Source organism: Apodemus sylvaticus, chromosome 6, assembly GCF_947179515.1.
Source record: "Apodemus sylvaticus chromosome 6, mApoSyl1.1, whole genome shotgun sequence".
NCBI classification, from domain to species: Eukaryota; Metazoa; Chordata; class Mammalia; order Rodentia; family Muridae; genus Apodemus; species Apodemus sylvaticus.
The window spans coordinates 94,669,671-94,691,507 of record NC_067477.1 but is presented as its reverse complement, the minus strand read 5'-3'; positions in this window follow the sequence as shown (position 1 = coordinate 94,691,507).

Below are 21,837 nucleotides of genomic sequence, written 5' to 3'. Positions count from 1 at the left end.
TCTTGTCTATAAAAATATAAATAAATAACCCATCTGGTTGTACAATTTCGTGAATGTACTAAATGCTACCAAATTGTTCAATTAAAAAAAAAAAAGATGTGTGACTTAGCAGGTAGAATATCTGGCTAGCATGCAGAAAGCCAGGACCCAGGGTTCAGTTCCCAGTACTACACAAAGTAGACACGGTACACACCTATGATCTCAGCACTTGGGAGTCACTAGAAGGAAATCAGAAGTGCAAGGTTATCTTTGGCTACTTACTGAGTTTGAGGTTAGTATGGGCTATGTAAGACTCTGTCTTCAATAAGATAAAATAAAATCAAAAAGAAAAACAAAGAATATGTAAAATACCTGAGACCTTGCCATCTTTAGGACTGTGCAGGACCTTGGAGACCATCTGAGCTAAAGCCCTCAGCTGCAGGTGGAGAGCCGAGGCCACACCAAGGATCAGGAGAGAACGCAGAAGCCCATCATCTGCGTCCCAGCATCAGGACCACACCCTTGCATCTCCTTCCTCTGAAGCTTAGGTGTCTAAACCAAGGAGACGAGATGGGCTCCTGCTTGGCTGCTTTCTTTTTGCTCATTGAGCCTCTGGACTAGTCCCTGAGAACGAGTAGCCTTACCTGGGAGCTACTGTTTGTGAGAATTCCACTCTGTGACAAAACACCCTGATCCCTGCGGTTCCCTTGTCTAGGCTCATTACAAGTAGCTGCGTATGTGTAGTGTGTATGTTGGGGGGTGGGGGGTGTTTAGCCCCTGACTCTTCTCTGGCTGTTTCTGTGGCCAGGGGTCCTGAGCCTTGAGGGCTTGGCTTAATGATCCCAAGGCTGGCTCAGTGCTTCTCTCAGAGGAGCCAGAGAGCAGACAGGTGGCCCAGAAGCTGAAACAGGAAGTGGGGCTCGTGAGGGGACTCCAAGAGACTGACTCTAGAGGAACCTAGTAAGACCCTTCTACCCAGTCCCTGGGAGTTTTACAGCAAGGCTCTTGATAGCAGCAGGGACAGTAGGATAGTGCCCTGCTGTCCCCAGGCTGGGCTGGCAGCTGGCCTCATCATACCACAGAGTCCTAGTGGGCTCACTGCGGCTCAGGTTGCACTGGGAGCACTCCCTGTGCTCTGAATCCTTTGAGGAAAAGCTGTTTAAGCACCTGCTATGCGCTAGGCCTGAGAGATGGCCCAGTCCTGTGGCTGCTGGTCAGGGGCTGCTAGTTGTCACGGAGTCCCGGGAGCAGGTGTACAGGTCCTTCCAGGATACCTGAGGTGAGGGTATATCCTGGGTGTGCCACAAGTTCTGGGGGACTTGAGAGTCCCCAGGAAGATGGTCTTTGTGTTCTTAGAAGTCAGACAAATAAATACCACCTGTCAGATAGCAGAGGTGGGGTATCATGGAGGTGAGGGAGGAAAAGGTCTAGGAGGAAAGAAAACAGAAGCACATCATGTGGAGGTGAGACCACAGGGCCTGGCGTGAGAGAGGAAGCAGGAACACTGGTGGGGAAGGAGCCAGGATATGGAGGTAGGGGGCAAGCAGAGACCCTGGGCTGGGTGAGGAAGTGGGAACCCTGGGGTGGGGTGAGGTGAAGAGCAGGAATATGGAGGGAAGGGTCAAGCAGGAGCCCTGGGGTGGGGTGGAGGAATCAGGAATGTAGACGGAGAGGAGAAACAAAATTATGGGGGCAGGTGTTCTTAATAGAGAAGAGGCTAGGGTGGTCTTCCTCGTTCCAGAGCAGCAGGCAGTGAGGTGTCAGTTGTACCTGGGATTATCTTCCAGAGTAAGGCTGGGCTGGGTGAGCAGTCAGGCCAGCTGTATGTCAGCATCATCAAGTATAGAGGAAGAGGCAGGCAGATGTGGTGATGTCAACAGGATCCACTGAGAGGCTGAGTCTGAAGCTTTGAAGGTGCGATGCTAGGTCTGGTAAGCACGTGGGGATTCTCTTTTCTGTCTGTCGCCCCTACCTTCCATGGGAACAGCAGATCCTGCGTAGACCCAAGCCTAAAGATAATCCCATAACTCTTCATTATGCCCTTGAGGTCTGTGGTAGGGTTGATGGAACCCTGCAAGCTTTCATATGCCGATCTGACGATTCCTGGGCTCTAACAAAAGGGTAAACCTCCTTGGTAGTGTGCACAAATGATCTCATCACCTGGGCCCTTCCCCGGATATTTTATTTCTCTCCCTGCTCCCACCCATAACTGGAAATTTATAATTTTGATGTTAATTTGTATATATAGTCCACACCCGGTGATTTCTTCTCCCTTCCGGTAAGTATTGGTCAAAGACCCACCCTCGATAGGTATGTGAGATTGTAAAGCCGAAAGGAAGTTGCTAATAAGTGAGGAAGGAAAGTAGTAGGAAGGACCACTAAATGACCAGAGGGTTCTTGTGGGCAGAGTATAACTCAATAACACCTACATAAATAAGAAAATATCCCATGTGCTCAGCTGGGGATAAGGAGGCAGTGAAAGTGTGGGGCATTGAGAGTTTTGGGTTTGGGACTTAAGAGGGACACTGAGGCAGATTGTCCTTTCAAGTAACAAACTGATCTATTAGGTAGGATGTTACTAATGCTACAGACAGACCAACAAACAGACTGGCAGCATGGTTGGGACTCTAAGGAGAGCCAGGTCCCCATGGTGCAGTAGAAATCCCTTGGAGGCTTTCAGAGGTAGAAAGATGATCTGTGTCACAGATTGATAAGTGATTCATAGTTTGTGCATGCAGTCATGCTGTGACTGAATCAGACACAAGTGGGGAAGACAGACGTCTAGAAAAATGTTCCATTTTAGTTCTGGAAACCAAGTCACTATTGTTCCAGGAATTGTCCCAGTTTGACCAAAATGGAGGATCTTTATAAAAGAGTATAGCCCTTGCTAACACTGTGTGTGTGTGTGTGTGTGTGTGTGTGTACCCGTGCCATGGAACAATATTCAACCTCAAAAAAGAAAGGGAGTCCTGTATAGGGTGGAGGTAGATGGTGTGATGCTGTGTAACATTGTATCATCTTACCTGTGGAGCCGAGAGTAAGACACACTGAAGCTATGGTGTAGAGCAGACAGACACCTGTCTTTACCCTCAGGTGGATGAGGATGGAGGCACAGCTAAGGTATCAATGGATGAGGGGCATGTTGAGAAATTAGTGCCTGTGATACTTGTATCAAATCATCACACTTCATACTTTGAACATGCACCATCACTGTCAATTATTTAAAAAAAAAAAAAAAGGAACAGGGTTCCTCCTGAGTAAAACCCAAGGATAGCCAGGTCACAGCAGGATAATGTTTAAAAACACAAAAATATAACAAAAAAAATGTGGGAAACTAAGGAGAATAAATACAGAGAGAGGGAGATTTGTGAAGTCGAGTTATCATATGGGGCCTGAATAAGGGCAGGTGGAGAGGACTGGGCTTCCCTCCGTAGCCCCTGGACTGGACAGACACATCTGTGGACAGACAGAGTGTGAAGCATAACCGTGAGCAGCTCAGGTCCGGCTTGCCCCTCAATCCACAGAGAAAGATACTAACCACTCAAGGGTCTTTCCAAGGTAATATAGCAATGTGTGGCTGAGCGGGAGAATCTGTAGACTTGAAGGACAATGGGATTCTGCAGTAACACAGTGTATGAGCTACCTAGGACAGCCTCCTGGCCCCGAGCCATGCTCATAGCACTGCATAGACAAATAAAGACATTCTCCTGTGGACAGAAGATTCACACTCTGTGCCACATCTCTGCTCATTTTTCCCCTCCTTTTCTGATGTTTTGGTTTGGAGCCTAGACTTTAAAGGCTAAGACATCTCTCTAGCCCCACCCCCTCCTTTCTGAGCATCTTTTACCATGGTGCTTCGCATCCTTGAGGATGTCAAGTGAGGGTCTGTACACAATGGCACCATAGATAATAAATTCCTTGTATGTCTTTGTTGTTGGCCGGGTTTCTCAGGATGGTTTATCAAACCCTTGTGAACTTTTCTTCCAGCTCTTTATCAAAGGCTACAGAAAGGCAGTCTATTTGCATGTTAAGATGAGGAAAAAGAACAACCACTTTAAAAGATAAGGGTTGGAATTTATAAGCCTTTACAAACTGTTATTTCTTTCACTGAGGGAAAATAAAAATGGGAGATAGTAAGAAGGCAGGGTATTGCAGATAACATCATTTAGAGGATTTTGAAACCTGGTATAATTTATCATCATATAAGATGCTTTGGTCTGCAAGATCAAAGCGACTGGCGTTATCTATCTACATACAGCCAATTGAATTGCCTCTTCAGAGTCCCAGACAAACATTTCATTAGTTGCCATTCATCAGGAAATTGGGATGAAACTCCACAACACTTCTTTAAAAAAGCTGGGTTGCATTTCCTACACGTGGTGCTTTAAAAACAATCATTCGTATGGCACTTCTCTTCTGAGTGCTCCAACCACGTCGCTTCCTAAATATTTGTAGTCTTCCTGACCCTCCTTTCTATCCACGAGCTTTATTCTCCTCATTTCCCAAGCAGAGGGGGAAAGACACAAACTATTCCCACACATCAAGGCAGTCTGGATCTAGGCAAGAAAACCATGATGTCATTAAAAAGCTATTGAATTCCAACGACAGCTGTGTCACTTTGCTTGGCAGTCATCTTCATCAGAAATCTCTAAGTGGGACAAGAAGGTGACATAGGCTTGAGTTCATAGAACTCAAGGAGTTGTGTTGAGGCAACCCTTGAGATGGCAAGGTGGAGGAAGGTAGTAAAGCTATGGTTAGTTAGAAATGCTGTCTGTGGACTGTAAACTGTACCCAATGGACTATAACTCTGAGGTTTCTCATCTTAGGTGGGGCACTTGCAGCAACGAGGAGGTCCCAGGTCTGCTTCCAACAGCTCAAGTGATTTTTTTTTCCCTTCCAAAACCACACCTGCAACTTGTCTGATACAAACATGGAAGAGCAAGATACACATTATTGCATATAGAGTAAGTTTCATGAAACATTCATCTGAAGACACCAGAGAGCTGTCCAGGCTTGAGGGAAGCCCTCTCAGACAGAGACCCACTGGGCTTCTTTCTCTCAGTGCTAGAGGAAACAAGCCTGCAAGATGGTCGGAGCCACAGAGTACAGAAAAGACAGTGTTAATCCTAATGTTCAGACCTCTAAAGCACATAGGAAAGGAAGATACACAGTATCTTGGGCGTCTGCCATATCTTGGGATACCACGGCAGAATGTCACTCACAGGGTTGCCACCTCCTCACAGTTCTGGCAGTGAGGAGCCTGAGGTGGAGCTTCAGTAACGGCCAAGTCTAGATGAGGCCCTGCCTAGCTGTAGACATTGTCTTCTCGTGTGTAGTACTTTAGTGGCCTGTTCCTCTTACAAGGACATTAACTGTAGTGTGATGACCCTCATTTCCTAGAGAGATCACCTTCAAATATGAATATATTGCATTCCCAAGGATGAGGAAGAAAAACTTGAAAGTTAGCACAGTGTAAGTATGTACCTGCCTCTGCCACTGTAGCAAAATGCCTGAGGTAATTTAATGGAAGACTCATTCTGGTATAAGAACGAGAGGTTTCAGTCCAGGGATGCAAGGCCTTTGATGCTTTGGCAGAATATGGTGGTGAGTGGTTGTATCATTCATTTAATGGTGGAAAAGTAGTTAGGGGGTGAAGCAGGGGAAAAAAATCTACCTTCAAAGATACCCTTAGTAACCACCTTCTTCTTCTTCTTCTTCTTCTTCTTCTTCTTCTTCTTCTTCTTCTTCTTCTTCTTCTTCTTCTTCTTCTTCTTCTTCTTCTTCTTCTTCTCTTCTTCTTCGAGACAGGGTTTCTCTGTGTAACCCTGGCTGTTCTGGAACTCACTCTGTAGACCAGGTTGGCCTTGAAATCAGAAATCCACCTGCTTCTGCCTTCCAAGTGCTGGGACTAAAGGCGTGCACCACCACTGCCCGGCTAGTAACCTACTTCTCCACCCATGCCCCACCTCTTGCTGCTCCATCTAGCTGTGTCACTATTAACCCACAGCATCCCTGTGATCCCAGTTGAGTACTAAGTCATCAGCACCCACACCTCTGAGGGAGCAACTGTATCCAAACCATAACAAAAATCTAACCAGCAGTTTCATGGGAGAAGCACATGTTGTTCCTTGTCTCTCTCTAGCAGGACTTTACCCCCAGATACACATACATATTCAGTCTTGGGGAGCCTTGAGAGTCAGCAGAAAGGGTACACTAGAGCTGTATGATGTGTTGTAGACACCAGTACTCAGAGGATCTTTCTGTGGGTGGGCAGTGGTTAAAGTGGCCATCCTGTCCTGTGCACAGAACAGCTCTTCTGTGACACACTTGCTGTGATTTCCAATGGGTCAGCCTCCCATTGGTATTTCCAGCTCTGGCTTAGTGCTTGGGGCAGATGGCTTCCTTAACATACTAGGTTACAAACATTTAAAAGCTATTGTAGGATTGGGGAGATGGTTCAGTAGCCAACCTGACACCCAAAGTTGGATCCCCAAGAACTCACATAAATGCTCTATGGGCATGGTGGTTCTCTTGTAATGCCAGCCTTGTGAAATAGAGACTGGAGGTCCTCAGATTTATATCAGAAAGCACTGGACTTGCCTGAAAGGCCCACCTCAGTGTTAAGATGGAAGAGTCATGAGGAATAATTGTAGACATAAATGTCAAGCTTCTACATACATGTGTATACGTGTATGTAGCACACAGACATACATGCGCACATGTATCTACTTGCACATACACACAATAAAATGAAAATGAATATATATTGTTTAGGTATAGTTGATTTTATGAAGTTATGTTCAGTTTACTGATAAATACAAAAACACAAGTACTTAATCATTTGTTGGACTTACTCTCATGATTTGTCAGTCACCTCACTATAGATGTGTGTCTGTTGTTTCACAGCTATGAACCTGAATGTCACAGCTTTTGTGTAGAGACTTAGAGGGTCTTGCTTACCATTTATACCTGGGTAAATTTCTAGCAGTAGAACTTATGAAGCGAAGCCAGGCGCATTTAATGTTTCTGATTTCTGCTGCATAATCATCTCCTGGAAGTTGTAGAGGTGACTGGTTTTCAGTGAGACTGCTTATAATTCCCAGCATATGAAGCCACCACCCCTGACTTTAAGGTTAGGACCACTCTCACCAGACACTCAATTGTTCTATAAATTCTCTCTGACCCCACATACTTTCTGTCTTTTCTATTACCACGCCATCTTTTCTAGCTCCAGGGGTGAAAAAAAAAAACTTTCTTAATTATTACATCTTCAGACAGTTTTATAACAGAAGGACTTTCCCTATTATATTTTTAATTAAATTATTTTTATACATAATATACATTTTTGTGTTTTATTTAATTAAATTACTTTCTAGTGAAATTTAGAAATATTGTGAGTTTTTCGACCCAGTCTTATTTTTTTCACTAAAGATGTTTACATTGATTCCTTAATTTGCAAAGGAGCAGCATCTGCACTCCAGTCTACTGTCACAGGGCAGAGTCCTGTGCCCCGGAGCCCTGGGCTCTCTTACTTTCTTTGGTTAAGCGAGCAGTCCCCTTAACCTGGGATCTCTTCTGCTCCGTGCTCCCTTCTTCCTTATGTGCTCTGTCTCTGTCCGTCCAGTTTTTCCATCTCAGACCATTTCCTTCCTCACAAACAAGACACCTCCTTCATAATTTAGCTCAGTATGAATCTATCACAGACTTGCTACAAGATTCTAAGTTGGAATCTTTTTTATTCCCCTAGTGCACAATCGTTGCTCTCCAAGTGTCTTCCCCTCTTCATGTCTGAGAAAGCTGCTGTCGTTTTTCTAACATTGCTGTGGAAAGTCCTATGGGTTTTTTCTTTCTTTCATGATTGTTCTTAAGATTTCCAGTTTATCCTTGGTTGTCAGTAACTTACCCGCGCTGCTCTTTTGTCTGCCTCAGATCTGCTCCAGCACTCACACAGCTTCTTGCACTGAAATCCCAGCTATTTTTTTTTCTAGTAATCTTTCTGCATCCCTCTCCTACTTTGCCTTAGTTTTAATTTTCTTCCACCCTTGGATGGCTCTCAAATCTGTCTTAATTCCACTGCCCTTCCCTTCTGCGGGTCCATTCTGTTGCTAATCCTGTGCTGTGTCTTGAATTTTTAATCTGACATTGTTTTCAGTTCCAGGGGTTCCACTTTGCTACCGTTTCCTTTCCCCCTTTGCTACAGTAAAATAAACACACGGTAAGATTTGCCATTTCATCTGTCTTTCACAGGTTGCTGTGACTGCCTGTTTTCCTGAACCTCTCAGATTCCCACACCAGCCAGTTTTTCTCTTTAGACCCAAGCTTCCCAGTCTTGGGTTAGTCATTTTTTGACTTGATGAAATCTAGAGTCAACAAGTCAACAGGGGTGTGGGAGGTGTGGGAGGGAGGATGGGGGGAGGAGGAAGTCTCAGTTGAAGAGCTGCCTAGATCATCAGATTGATCTGTGAGGAACTGTCCTGATTGATGAACGATATGAGAAGGCTCAGCCAATTGTGGGTGGCACCATCCCTACAAAGGTGGCCTAATGCTGTCTGAGAGAGCTAGAGAAGCAAGAGTCTGTAAACTTTGCATAGTCCTTCATTATAGACTGACCTGGACGTGTAAACTGAAGTAACTTCCTCCCCTTTTGGCAAGAATGTTTTGTCACAGCAACAGAAAGCAAAGAATGGCAGCTTACAGAAAAGCAGGAGGATCTTTTGTAGCTTTCAGATGTTCTCAGATGAGATTCTTAGCTTGAGAGTCAATGGAAGCTGTGTTCCTCTAACACTTTCTCAAAAGGTTCTGCTTGATACTCATGACCACAGGAGGTTGTCAAGCAAACCCAAGATAATTTGACCACAGATCTGTAACATTCCAACTCTCCACAACCATAGAGTTCTAGTCAGTCTTGTGGAATCTTTAACACACGGGCATGCCCTTAATTGCTGCTGAGAACTTTGGTTCTTCACCTACATTCACAGATGAGGAAACTGGGAAGGAGTCCAAGGGGACCCTTGTACCTGCATGCTTGGAAATGCTGAAACCACTTTGACTTAGAACCACATGGTAACAGAATTCTCACCTATGGCGACCAGGGTGGCTTCAGGGTTCCTAATTGGTCTATCTTCATCCAGACACCTTCTGTGCAGTAAGAACAAGAGGGCAAGGGAAAGAAAAGAAGGACTGGGAGATCAGCCTATTCTAGGTCAACCTCCTGGAATCACCCTTTTCTTTTCCAAAGGGTTTTACAGCTAAAATATCTTTGGAAGCTTTCCCCACTAGTTTTCTTGCCTTACCAAGGGCACAGGAAGATGTGCACTTCTTAAGCTTGATTCGTAAGGTACATGACTTTTGAGGACCTGTGCACAACAAAAATGCATAGCTCTCTGTTTGAGAGTTAGTGACAGAGGAGCTGGGCTGGAAGCTTTCTGAGCTCAAATTCACCCTGGGTCAGAAACTCTTCAGAGTCTGGCAGGGGACTTCATAATTTATTCCAACCACGAAACCCAGGATGCTCTGTCAGGAGGCAGAATTGGCAGCTGCACACCTCCTCCCTCTCTTCACGTGAAATTTAGTTTCATAGTTATGTTTTCCTCAGTGTTGTGTCTTTGCATCCAAAGTAGAATCAAGTGCAGGTACACAATCCCAGCTTGCTGCAGATTCCGGGGGGGGGGGGCGGGGGGAGGGAAGGTGGGTGGGCGTTGGAGGGAAGAACAGGTCGACCTTTAGCAGACGGAGACTCTTCAGGCAAAATCAACAGAAAGAAGCAGGAGGCAGCCGCTTCAGTTGGGGCACCTCAGGTTACTAGGGAGCGCAGGTGCTGCACTGAGCGTCCACCTGGAGCTTATATGGCGATCACAGGAGATTGATCAGAAACCCGAAGCAGGAATCAGCCTGCTGTGGCTGAGTGAACCAGACTGTCGTATCAGATAAGCCTAGGAGTGGATGCAGTCACGTACAGTCCACTAATCTAGAAAAATCTACTGCAAACAATAAGGGATTCTTTCTGAGAAAGGAACTACTCAAGCCGCACATACCCTCGATCCCTGCACTCACACCCTGCATACAGATGCACAGAATGACAGGTGCACAGGCACCCATCCAAAATCAAAGGCAGCGGGTTTGAAATAACAGCTGTCCGGCTGTCCTTGAGCCCCAGCACAGACTTCTCGTCATGCATGGTTACTAATTGAGAATTCTTGGTTGTACTCTGCTGACCAAGCCGTGTTTAAAATGCACGCTCTGTTTCTTTATTTAAACAATCGGGAACTCTGCATGCCATAACAGTCAGCCTCACGCACAGAATGAAAGGAGCTAAGGGCCTCCTCAAACCATTCACAGTTCCTTTACAATTCTGGCCTAGTTGGGGGGGGGGGGGGGAAAATGCCTAGGCCGCAGGGCATGCCGGGACAACATGCTGCATGCTGGACATTGCAGTCCTCTGCTTTTCACGGCTCCCTGGTGGGCCTCCTGAGCAGTGCATACTGGGAATTGTAGTTTACAGGGTTCCATTTCAGACCGGCAACGCCCTGGAGCAGTGCATGTTGGGAAGTTTACTCCATAATTCCTCTAGTAGAAGCCAGCGTGGTCCCAGTGCAGGACACGCTGGTCTGAGACCACTTCTTTTATCAAGAAACTGGCCTGCTGCCTTGCCTGCTGGGAAATGTAGTTTCTCAGCTCCGGCGGCTAGAACCCCGGATGTAGTCCTGCTGGGCTAGTCCTTGTGTTATCCCTGGCATCCCCCCTCCCCCACAACCCCGAGTTTTGGCTGAAAACCTGGGAACCTGATCAGTCCTGTAACAAAAAAACCAAAACAAAAACACCTGTCTTTCCACAAAGTTATCTAGCACTAGACTGAGAAAACAAGGTCAGCCTGAGGAAATATTAATCAAAATAAGAAATTTACAAATAATAAGAATAAAAAATATGAAGTTAATTAAGATATAGCTGAACGAAGAAGACAAAATCAAAACAAGGAGCTCCAGCATTTGAGAATTAACTCTAAACTTGAAATATACAATCTGAAAAATCATCCTTTGAAATTTAATTTTGTACTTGTGTGTGTGCCTGCCTGTCTCTGTGTGTGTGTGTAGCTATGCATTCTACTTACTGAACTATTCCCCCAGTTCTGTTTCTGTTTTCTAATTAAAATTTAATTATTTTTTTCAGTGCTGAGGATCAAATCAAGTTATTGCACATACATAAAGCACTTTACTACTGAGCTAGTCCAAGTCCTGGAATTGTAATTTTAAATGATACATTTTTGTGTATATATTTATGGCATACTCAAGGTGTTTTGATATAAACATACATTAGGAAATGAGTTTGTTAAGAAACCAGTGTGTCCACTATCACACATTTTTAAAGGTTACTTGGAATTAACTTAAATATCTATTGGATAGATGGATAGACAGCAAGTGTGATGTATACACACACCGAATTATTATTTAGCCTTAGTAAAAGAGGGAATTCTATAACCAGCAATGACACAGATGAATCTTTAGGGTGCTTTGTCTTAAGTAGAATGAACCCAACACAGAATGACAGGTATTGCACAAGCTCGCGAATGTGTGGGGTCCAAAGAATACAACCCCGAGTAGTAATGAACAGTAATGGGAGTTTCGACAGCCAGGAGCTGAGGTGGGAAGCTGGAGAGAGGGGAGATCAGGGGATAATTCTATTAGAAAGGTGAAATAATATCAGCTGTACCATATAGATTGTAATTATGGCTAATAGCATTAATGTAACAAGCATGGGTTCACAGTTATCATTTTGATGCTTTGATTTATGAATCAGAATCCAGCATACACATACACTTTCAGAGATATATGCAGTAGTGTGACTGTTTGTTGTGTCATGCAGTGGTTACATTGTAACCTTTTGGAAACCCTCCATACTCATTTTTGGCTGGTGTGGTGGCTAGTCTTGGTTGTTAACTTGACGCACCTGGGAAGAGTGAACTTGAGAGGAGATGCCATGTTTATCTGATTGGACTGTGGCCACGTCTGGGGGGGAGGGAATTTTCTTGATTGCCGATTAATTTAGGAGGGGCTAGCCCAATGTGGGCATCCCATGCCTGGATTGTGTAAGAAAGGAAGCTGCTTGATCTCAGGGAGCAAGCCACTAACCACCAATGGTCCTGTTGGCTTCTTCCTCCGTGTGGTGTCTGCTTCAGTTTCAGCCTTGGCTTCCCTCAATGGTGGACTGTAAAGGTGAAACAAACCCTTTCTTCCTCAAGTTGCTTTTGGCCAGTGTTTTATCCCCAAAGCAAACTAAAACATTTGCACTAGTTAAAATTCCTGTTACCGATGTACCAGGGTTCCTTTAAATCTACATTCTCGGCAATACTGCCTGTGTTTTGTCTTTTTGCTGTTACCTGAGCAGTTCTCAACCTGTGGGCCACAACTCCTTTCAGAGGGGTTGCCTAAGACCATTAGAAAACACACACATTTACACCACAATTCATAACAGTAGCAAAATTACAGCTGTGAAGTGGCAACAAAAATAAGCTTATGCTTGGGGGTCATGAGGATCTGTAGTAAAGGGTCACAGCTCAGGAAGGTTGAGAACCATTGGGATAGCCGTTCCTGACTGAATGAGGGAAAATCATCTCATGGTTTTAATTTGTACCATGATTTTGTGATGTTGAACAGTTTTCATTTGCCCATTGGCTGCTTGTGTGTCTTCTTTTGAGAAATGACTATTTAGTTCCTTCATTCTCTCTTTTCATTTGGGCTACTAGTCTGCTTGCTGATGAGTTGAAATCTCCCCTAACCCTTAGTAGACATATGAGTCATAATTACTTTCTCTCATTGTATGCGTTGTCTTATCTCTATTGATGGCTTCTTTTGTACTGCAGAGAAACTTTAATGTGGCGTGATCCCATTTTCTTTAAATAATGTGATGCTGTCCCACTTGTGTATTTGTGCTTCTATTGTTTGCGGCGTGGAGTTCATATCTGAATTAGCGTTTCTTAGAGCAGGGTTACCAAGCACTCCCCCTTTGTTTTCCTGGGTTTATAGTTTTACATTTTATGTTTCCATCTTCAACCTGTTTTGTGTTGGCTTGTGTATTGGTGTAATGAAAGGTCTAGCTTCATTTTTCTGTGTGTCTGACCCCTGTTTATCGCAGAAACTGTTGCTTTTCCATTTGTGTTCATGGAATTTTGGCTAAGTAGCACAACGCAGAATTTTCCACTCCTTTGGTTGGTCTGTATGTTTATTGAGCTAGGACCACCTTATTGCTGTAGTTTTGTGGCTATTTTGAGACCAGGTAGCAAAGATAATTATAGCCTGACTTTGTTTGCTCATTCTGCTTTGATGACTAGACATCTTTTGAGGAACTGCATTTTAGGAGTTATTTTTACTTTGGTGATAACACAATTTGGATTCTATTAGCAACTGTACTTGACTCTAGATCATCCTGGGACATGGGTGCATTTTTAACAAAATTAATTCTTTCAATTCATTAACACAGAATGTCTTTCCATCCTTGTGGTCTCCATTTTTCTCACCAGTGTTTCACTCAGAGAAATCTCATGTGATTTCATTGTTGGACCTTCTTCCGACAAATATCATTTGAGTGTTATGTGACCATCTGAATGTGATGTTGAATTTTGCTTGCCAATATTTCATTGAGGACTTTTGTATCTATTTCCATCTAGAATATGGTTTTGTAATTTTCTTATGGTGTTTCTTTCCCATCAGATAAGCAGGAGTGATGGCTGTGGGGGAACATAAAAGCCAAGGCAGGAAGACAGGCTAAGAAGATGGGGAGAGGAGAAGGTAGATATGTATCTTATTCTCAGAGTACTTCACAGTCGTCGTTCAGGACAGCAGGCAGAGCCATGGTGCAGAGCAGCCCGCAGCCAAATGCTTCCCCGTAGGTCTAGGCATGCAAGGTCAAGTGTACTCACACTTGTGGGATAGACATGCTCAAAGAAACTGCACAGAGTGAGTCATGTGAGTTTAAGATGCCCGTACTTGACTGAGAAGATAAGTCTACTTCTGTAGGCTTATATTTTTCAAAACCTACTTTATCTAGGGTTCTTTAATACTTTGACCTCCCTTCTAGCCCACTGAGCAAAAAGGAGGAAGATAGTTAATAGGGCAAAACAGGTTGCGGACCTGTTTAGAAGTAGTTCTTTGGAGGTGATTCCAATCTTTGTTATCAGGAGATCAGCAGTCAAGTATATCAGTAGCATTGAGGCTCTGCTGAGTTGGCCTGAGTCAGCAGAAGCAGCTGGAAGACCACAGTTAGTTTTTTTAGCTTGTTTCTCGCTATGAAGTCACAACAAAGAAAGAACGTCTTCTCACCACCTATTGAGTTCCACTTATTCTCTTTCAAACATCACAAGCCCTCCCAAACATCCACCTCGGCAAAACATTCTCTCACATGTCTGTTTCAGGAAAACACCACATGCCCTCTCACAAGACAGCTTCTACAAAAACATCACATGGCCTTTCCTCTAAGACAGCTTCCAGAAAAACATCATGTGACACAACTGAGTTTCCAAAGAAACTAGAAATTTCCTCCAGCTTCACACCTCCAAGTGAGCACAGGAATAGGTCGAGGAGATGTTTCCACTTCTGGGGACTCCTACTGCTCTTGTAGAACATCGCTGGAGTCTCCCAGGGCTGATTCTCATTGGCCTCCTCCAGAAGTCAGAGAATTCATAATGTGTCTTTCAACCCAAGGCTAAATTCAAAGATGAGTTTCAAGGATTGATGTACTCTTTGCTTTTGGGCACTTTGAGTATTTTAAAGATGGCATGTTCATATAATAACTAAAAATGTAAGTTCAAGACATATTTAGAATCAGTTTAAATGCCACTGATAAGACCTAGACTTAACGTCATCTATTTGAAGGGTGCCTGTCTTGCTGTACATACATCTGAAAACTGGTCTGTTACAAAGACCTCTCTGCTTCCAAAGACTTTCCTGTTTTGTTCCCCTCTACACTTTGCCTTTTTGGTTCCTTTAAGTTGTAAACCTCTGTTACAGTATGAATATGCATTGGCCTCCTAGGCTCATATGTTCAAGCATTTGGTCAGCAGGTGGTGGTACTGTTAGGGGAGTTGGTGGAACACGTGGGGGGCTAGTCAGCAGAAGTGAGTCCCATGGAGCTGGCCGTGAAAGTGATATCCACTTCTGGTTCTTTCCTGTGCTCTGTGCTTCATGCTATGGGAGCCCTCTGTAGACCACTGTGATCAAGAGGGACTTCTGATTCATCCAGGAAACCTAGCCTCTAAAAAAGCAATGCTATTTCAAGAGGAATGGCCTTGAGGGGAACAACCAGTTGCCTCATTGTTCATACCAACTAGAAAGTTTACAGGCACTTTTTAAAAAAAAAATTATTAATTTATTGATAAGGGAAGTAAAAACACTTTATGATAAAATTGAAGATTTACATGGAAAATATTTCTGAAAAGCATGTTAAAATTGACAATTTTCATGAAAAATTAAGGAGTAAACTGGTAGACATTGTAAATGTAAAACATTGCTAAATTAATTGAAATATGGGATAGAAACATTTTATGATAGACTTGAAGATTTACATCTTCATAGATATCAAAAATATTTCTGATAAAATTGTAGAAAAGTGTAGAAAAACATGTTAGAATTGAAGATTATCATGGAAAATTTTATATAGATATAATAATGGTAGGCATAGAAGTATTCCTAAGTTGATTGAAAGTGGAATTATAAACATTTTCTGATAAACTTGAAGATTTACATGGAAAATATTTCTGATAAAATTGTAAAAATATATAGGAAACATGTTAAATTAAAGATTATCATTGGAATTATATCGATAAAATGATAGGCATAAAGATAATTCTAGGTTGATTGATGGTGGAATTATAAACATTTTCAGATAACATTGAAGATTTACATGGAAAATATTTCTGGAAAAGTTCAAGAAATAAATAGACAAACACGTTAAAATTGACTATTTCATGGAAAATTTTACATAAAGAATGGTTGATGTAAAAACTCTAAATTTATTGAAGGTGGAATTAGAAACATTTGTGATAAAATCAAAGATTTACATTGAAACCATTTCTGATAAAATAGAGGAAGTATATACAAAGACATTAAAATTGAAGATTATCATGAAAAATAATGCAGATAAAATGGTCGACATAAAAGAAATTACTAAATTAATTAAAAGGAGAATTGCAAACATTTTCTGATAAAATTGAAGATTTACATGAGAAATATTTCTGTTAGTCTATGTCTTTTTATTGGGGCGTTGAGTCCATTGTTGTTAAGAGATATTAGGGATAGTGATTGTTGCTTCCTGCTATTTTTGATGTTATTTTTATGTTTGTGTGGTTAGCTTCTTTTGGGTTTGTTGGAACAATATTACTTTCTTGCTTTTTCTAGGGTGTAGTTTCCTTCCTTGTGTTGGCATTTTCCATCAATTATCCTTTGTAGGGCTGGATTTGTGGACAGATATTGTGCAAATTTGGTTTTATCATGGAATATCTTGGTTTCTCTACCTATGATGATTGAGAGTTTTGCTGGGTATAGTAGCCTGGGCTGGCATTTGTGTTCTCTTAGGGTCTGTATGAGGTCTGCCCAGGATCTTCTAGCTTTCATAGTCTCTGGTGAGAAGTCTGGTGTGATTCTGATAGGTCTGCCTTTATAAGTTACTTGCTCTTTTTCCCTTACTGCTTTTAATATTCTTTCTTTGTTTAGTGAATTTTGTGTTTTGATTATTATGTTCTGGGAGGAGTTTCTGTTCTGGTCCAGTCTGTTTGGAGTTCAGAAGGCTTCTTGTATGTTCATGGGCATCTCTTTCTCTAGGTTAGGGAAGTTTTCTTCTACAATTTTGTTGAAGATATTTACTGGCCCTTTAAGTTGGAAATCTTCACTCTCGTCTATCCCTATAATCCTTAGGTTTGGTCTTCTCCTTATGTCCTGGAGTTCTTGGATGTTTTGGGTTACCAGCTTAATGCATTTTGCATTTTCTTTGACTATTGAATCAATGTTTTCTATGGTATCTTCGGCACCTGAGGTTCATTCTTGTATTCTGTTGTTGATGCTTGCATCTATGACTCCTGAATTCTTTCCAAGGTTTTCTATATCCAGAGATGTCTCACTTTGTGATTTCTTTATTGTTTCTACTTCCATTTTTAGATCCTGGATAGTTTTTTTCAGTTCCTTCACTTGATTGTTTGTATTTTCCTGTAATTCTTTATATATATATATATATATATATATATATATATATATATATATATATATTCTTTTTTTACAATTCAAAAGCTTTCCCCTTTCCCAGTCCCCCCCCATCCCCATATGTCCCATAAGTCCTCTTTTCTCCATCTATTTTCCTACCTTTCCCCCTCCTTTTTCTCTGTCCTGGTACTTCCCTACAATGCTGGATCAAGCCTTTCCAGGATTAGGGCCCTCTTCTTCCTTCTTCATGGGAATCATTTGATATACTAATTGTATCTTCAGTATTCAGAGTTTCAGGGCTAATTAATATCCACTTATCAATGATTGCATTCCATGTGTATTCTTTTGTGATTGTGTTACCTCGCTTAGGATGATATTTTCCAGTTCCATCCATTTGCCTAAAAAATTCATGAATTCATTGTTTTTAATTGCTGAATAGTACTCCATTGTATATATATACCATATTTTCTGTATCCATTCCTCCATTGAGGGATACCTGGGTTCTTTCCAGCTTCTGGCTATTATAAATAAGGCTGCTATGAAAATAGTGGAGCACGTATCCTTATTGCATGCTGGGGAATCCTCTGGGTATATGCCCAGGAGAGGTATAGCAGGGTCCTCTGGAAGTGTCATGTCCAGTTTTCTTAGGAACCACCAGACTGATTTTCATAGTGGTTGTACCATCTTACAATCCCACCAGCAGTGAAGGAGTGTTCCTCTTTCTTCACATCCTCACCAACACCTGCTGTCTCCTGAGTTTTTAACCTTAGCCATTCTGACTGGGCCTATACTCAAAGGATAAGCAGGCTGAGAAAGAAGTTAGGGAAATGACACCCTTCACAATAGCTACAAACAATATGAAGTATCTTGGTGTGACTCTAACCAAACAAGTGAAAGATCTATACGACAAGAACTTCAGGTCACTGAAGAAGGAAATTGAAGAAGACCTCAGAAAATGGAAAAATCTTCCATGCTTGTGGATTGGCAGAATTAATATAGTTAAAATGACCATCTTGCCAAAAGCAATCTACAGATTCAACGCAATCCCCATCAAAATCCCAACTCAGTTCTTCACAGAGTTAGAAAAAGCAATTCTCGAATTTATCTGGAATAACAAAAAACCCAGGATAGCTAAAACTATTCTCCACAGTAAAAGACCTTCTGGGGGAATTAGTATCCCAGACCTCAAGCAATACTACAGAGCAATAGTGTTAAAAAATGCATGGTATTGGCACAGGAACAGGCAAGTGGACCGATGGAATAGAATTGAAGACCCAGAAATGAATCCACACACCTATGGTCACTTGATCTTCGACAAAGGAGCTGAAAACATCCAGTGGAAAAAAGATAGCCTTTTCAACAAATGGTGCTGGTTCAACTGGAGGTCAGCATGCAGAAGAATGCGAATTGATCCATTTTTATATCCTTGTACTAAGCTCAACTCCAAGTGGATCAAGACCTCCACATAAAACCAGTCACACTGAAACTAATAGAAAAGAAACTGGGAAAATCCCTTGAGGACATAAGCACAGGGGAAAAGTTCCTGAACAGAACACCAGTAGCTTATGCTCTAAGATCAAGAATTGACAAATGGGATCTCATAAAATTACAAATTTTCTGTAAGGCAAAGGACACCGTCAAAAGGACAAAATGGCAACCAACAAATTGGGAAAAGATCTTCACCAATCCTACATCCGATAGAGGGCTAATATCCAATATATACAAAGAACTCAAGAAGGTAGACCCCAGGGAACCAAATAACCCTATTAAAAAATGGGGTACAGACCTAAACAAAGAATTTTCACCTGAAGAAATTCAGATGGCCGAGAAGCACCTTAAGAAATGCTCAACATCATTAGCCATTAGGGAAATGCAAATCAAAATAACCCTGAGTTTTCCTGTAATTCTTTAAGGGATTTTTGTGTTTCTTCTTTAAGGTCTTCTGCCTGTTGACCCATGTTCTCCTGTATTTCTTTAAGGGAGTTACTTAAGTCTTTCTTGAAGCCCTTTATCAGCATCATGAGATACGATTTTAAATCCAACTCTTGCTTTTCTGGTGTGTTGAGGTATCTGGGACTTGCTTACAGGCACTTTGGAAGCAAGAAAGTAGGGTATGAATGCAGGAACTGGGGAAGATAAGTTTCATTTGGGGTATAAGGGAAGGGGAAGTGGGGTAGATATGAGGAATGTATTTGTAGTTTATCATTGCTGTTGATGCTGTCCCCTAGCAATGCATGATTTACAGTATTCTTAATAGTCCTTCATGATAGCATTTACCATCCCTAATAATGGAAGACTCAGAGGCTCAGTGGAGTTGAGGTGTTGATAAGTGGACTCTAGTTAGCTGAAGACCACAGTGTGCACATATGTATTTGGATGAAAAGTGTTGTCTCCCCATTGTAAACTAGGAGCCTCGAGGGAAGTGACCTCTGACCATAGATGATGCTCTTATTTATTTCTTCTCTAAGCATTCCAGGGTGAACCAAACCACAGGTCTGTATTAATGCATTTAATGCAAGTAAGATTCACATTTAAAATTAAATCAGGTCGTTTTGAGATCATAGGGAGCAGAAGCCCTCTGTGCGATAATCTGAACCACATCTCGCTTTAGTGTCCATTACCTAGAGCAAGAGATGTGTTTTGGTCTCCCCTTTGTCCTAAAATTAACTTTAGTCCTATTGCTTGTGTGTGTACATGTCTATGTTTCCTCAAAGACAGAGCCTATAACGAACGTTCTTGATGCTATATGTTGATTGTCAAACTTATAGGATCCAGAATCGCCTTTGAGGAGGGTGTCTGGGAATGTCTGTGAGGGATTACCTAGGCTAAGGGAGGTAAGAAGACCCACACTAACCTCAGACACCACCATCCCATGGGCATGTGCTTTAGATTGATTTTTTAAAGAAGGACAAAGTGACCTGAGGGCCAGCACTCGCCTCTCTCTGCAGCTTGGCTCTGAATGCCAGCGGCTTACTGCTCCTTCTGCGGTTGCTTCCTCACCCAAATTGGCTGCACCCCAAAACCATGAGCCAAAATATACTCTTTCCGCCCTAGGCTGTTTTTGTTAAGTATTTTGTTGCAGCTATGAGATGAGTAACTAAATGCTCACTGAAAGTATTCCTGAGGGTAGAAACACTAGCAAGAGGGCTTCAGGGCTGTGTCTGGAGATAGGCTACATTGTTTCTTAGTACTTTGCTTGTCTGGGACACCTGCCTAGGTCCAGAATGTAGATTCTGAATGGAAATCTTCTTCTCCTACTGAGACGACTCAGGAACGTGATAAATACAAATGTAAATTAGCTGTCAACTAGATATTAAAATGGATTTTTAAGAAGAATTTATCTACTTTAAAAGCGAGTAAAGATGATCCTTCTGCTAAATGATTTGAGAGCGTAATTGGCTGATGAAGGGTTAGAGAAACGGCGATGAGAGGAGAGTGCATGTAATTCCAGCCTGTCACTTCCAGCTTTATAAATTGGTTTATTCCAAATGAATACTCAGTTTTCAATATTAAATTACGTCTTTTTTATTTATTTAATTTTTTTCCTTCTCCACCCATTTATGCGACTCCTTAAATATACCCACTAGCGGACAAGAGCATATGACATGAGTTTTCTGGGTGTGTTTTAAAGTCTACTGAAGTGTAGCATTGCTATCAAAGGAAATTGTACTGTTAGCTTCAACTTGCAAACTTGGTAAAATGTCTGGAACTGGCTGTGTCTTCCTTAGTTAAACATTTGGTTCAGAAGTATGTGAGTTGATGTGACTATATCTTATTTATTACCACCATTGCCATTTTAACCATGTGCAAAGTACCCAGACTCCCCTAAGAAACACGTAGTTCATTTCTCCTCATCGCCAGTCCAATAAGCTGTGTTCATCTGGTTGTGATGTCACAGGGCTCCTGGGATCCACGTGTTTCTGTTTTGCACTGGATCCTCCTAAGCCTAGTAAAACAGAAAAGCCAACTAGCTGTGCTTAGGCATGACAGTGCCATGTCCTGATGACACAGATACTCACACATGCTGAGTATAACCACTCATGGGTCCCTAGGAAGGGCGAGGGAAGGGACATAGAGCTAGGGGAAGGAGACTAGGGTAATGGCATAAGGGCTTCTAAGGTGGAGCCCTCAGACCAGCTGCTGTAGCACTACCCGGAAGCTCGTTAGGAACACGTTCACAGTCTCCCAGCTTACGCCCATGACCTGTGGATCTGAGCAGATAGCCTTTCACAGGCATGAAGGAAAGGGGACAGTCCCACACCAAGACTCAGCAACAGAGTTCATTCAAAGCCACTTCTTAAACTTCTTCAATCCCTTGTAATAGAAAATTGTGAGTCTCAGGGAACAGGCCAAGACAGGATATAAGAGAGTTTGTGAATGCTATTACATGCCTCTAATCATGGTGAGAGGTGGTTCACAGAGTCCTGTAAATCCCTGCTACTGATGTGTGAACCAAAATGTGCTGTGTTGAGATGGGTTTGCAGTCCCCAGAGTTAGTGGAAACTAGAGTTCAGCATGCTGTGTCATGTGGAGGGGACCATAGTGGGTGTCTGGGAAGGAGCAAATCTGGAGGAGAAATAAACACCTAAACCACTGCCATTTCCACCATGGAGGGGAAGAGGGAAAGGAGGAGGGAAGGGAGGAGGGAAGGGAGGAGGGAAGGGAGGAGGGAAGG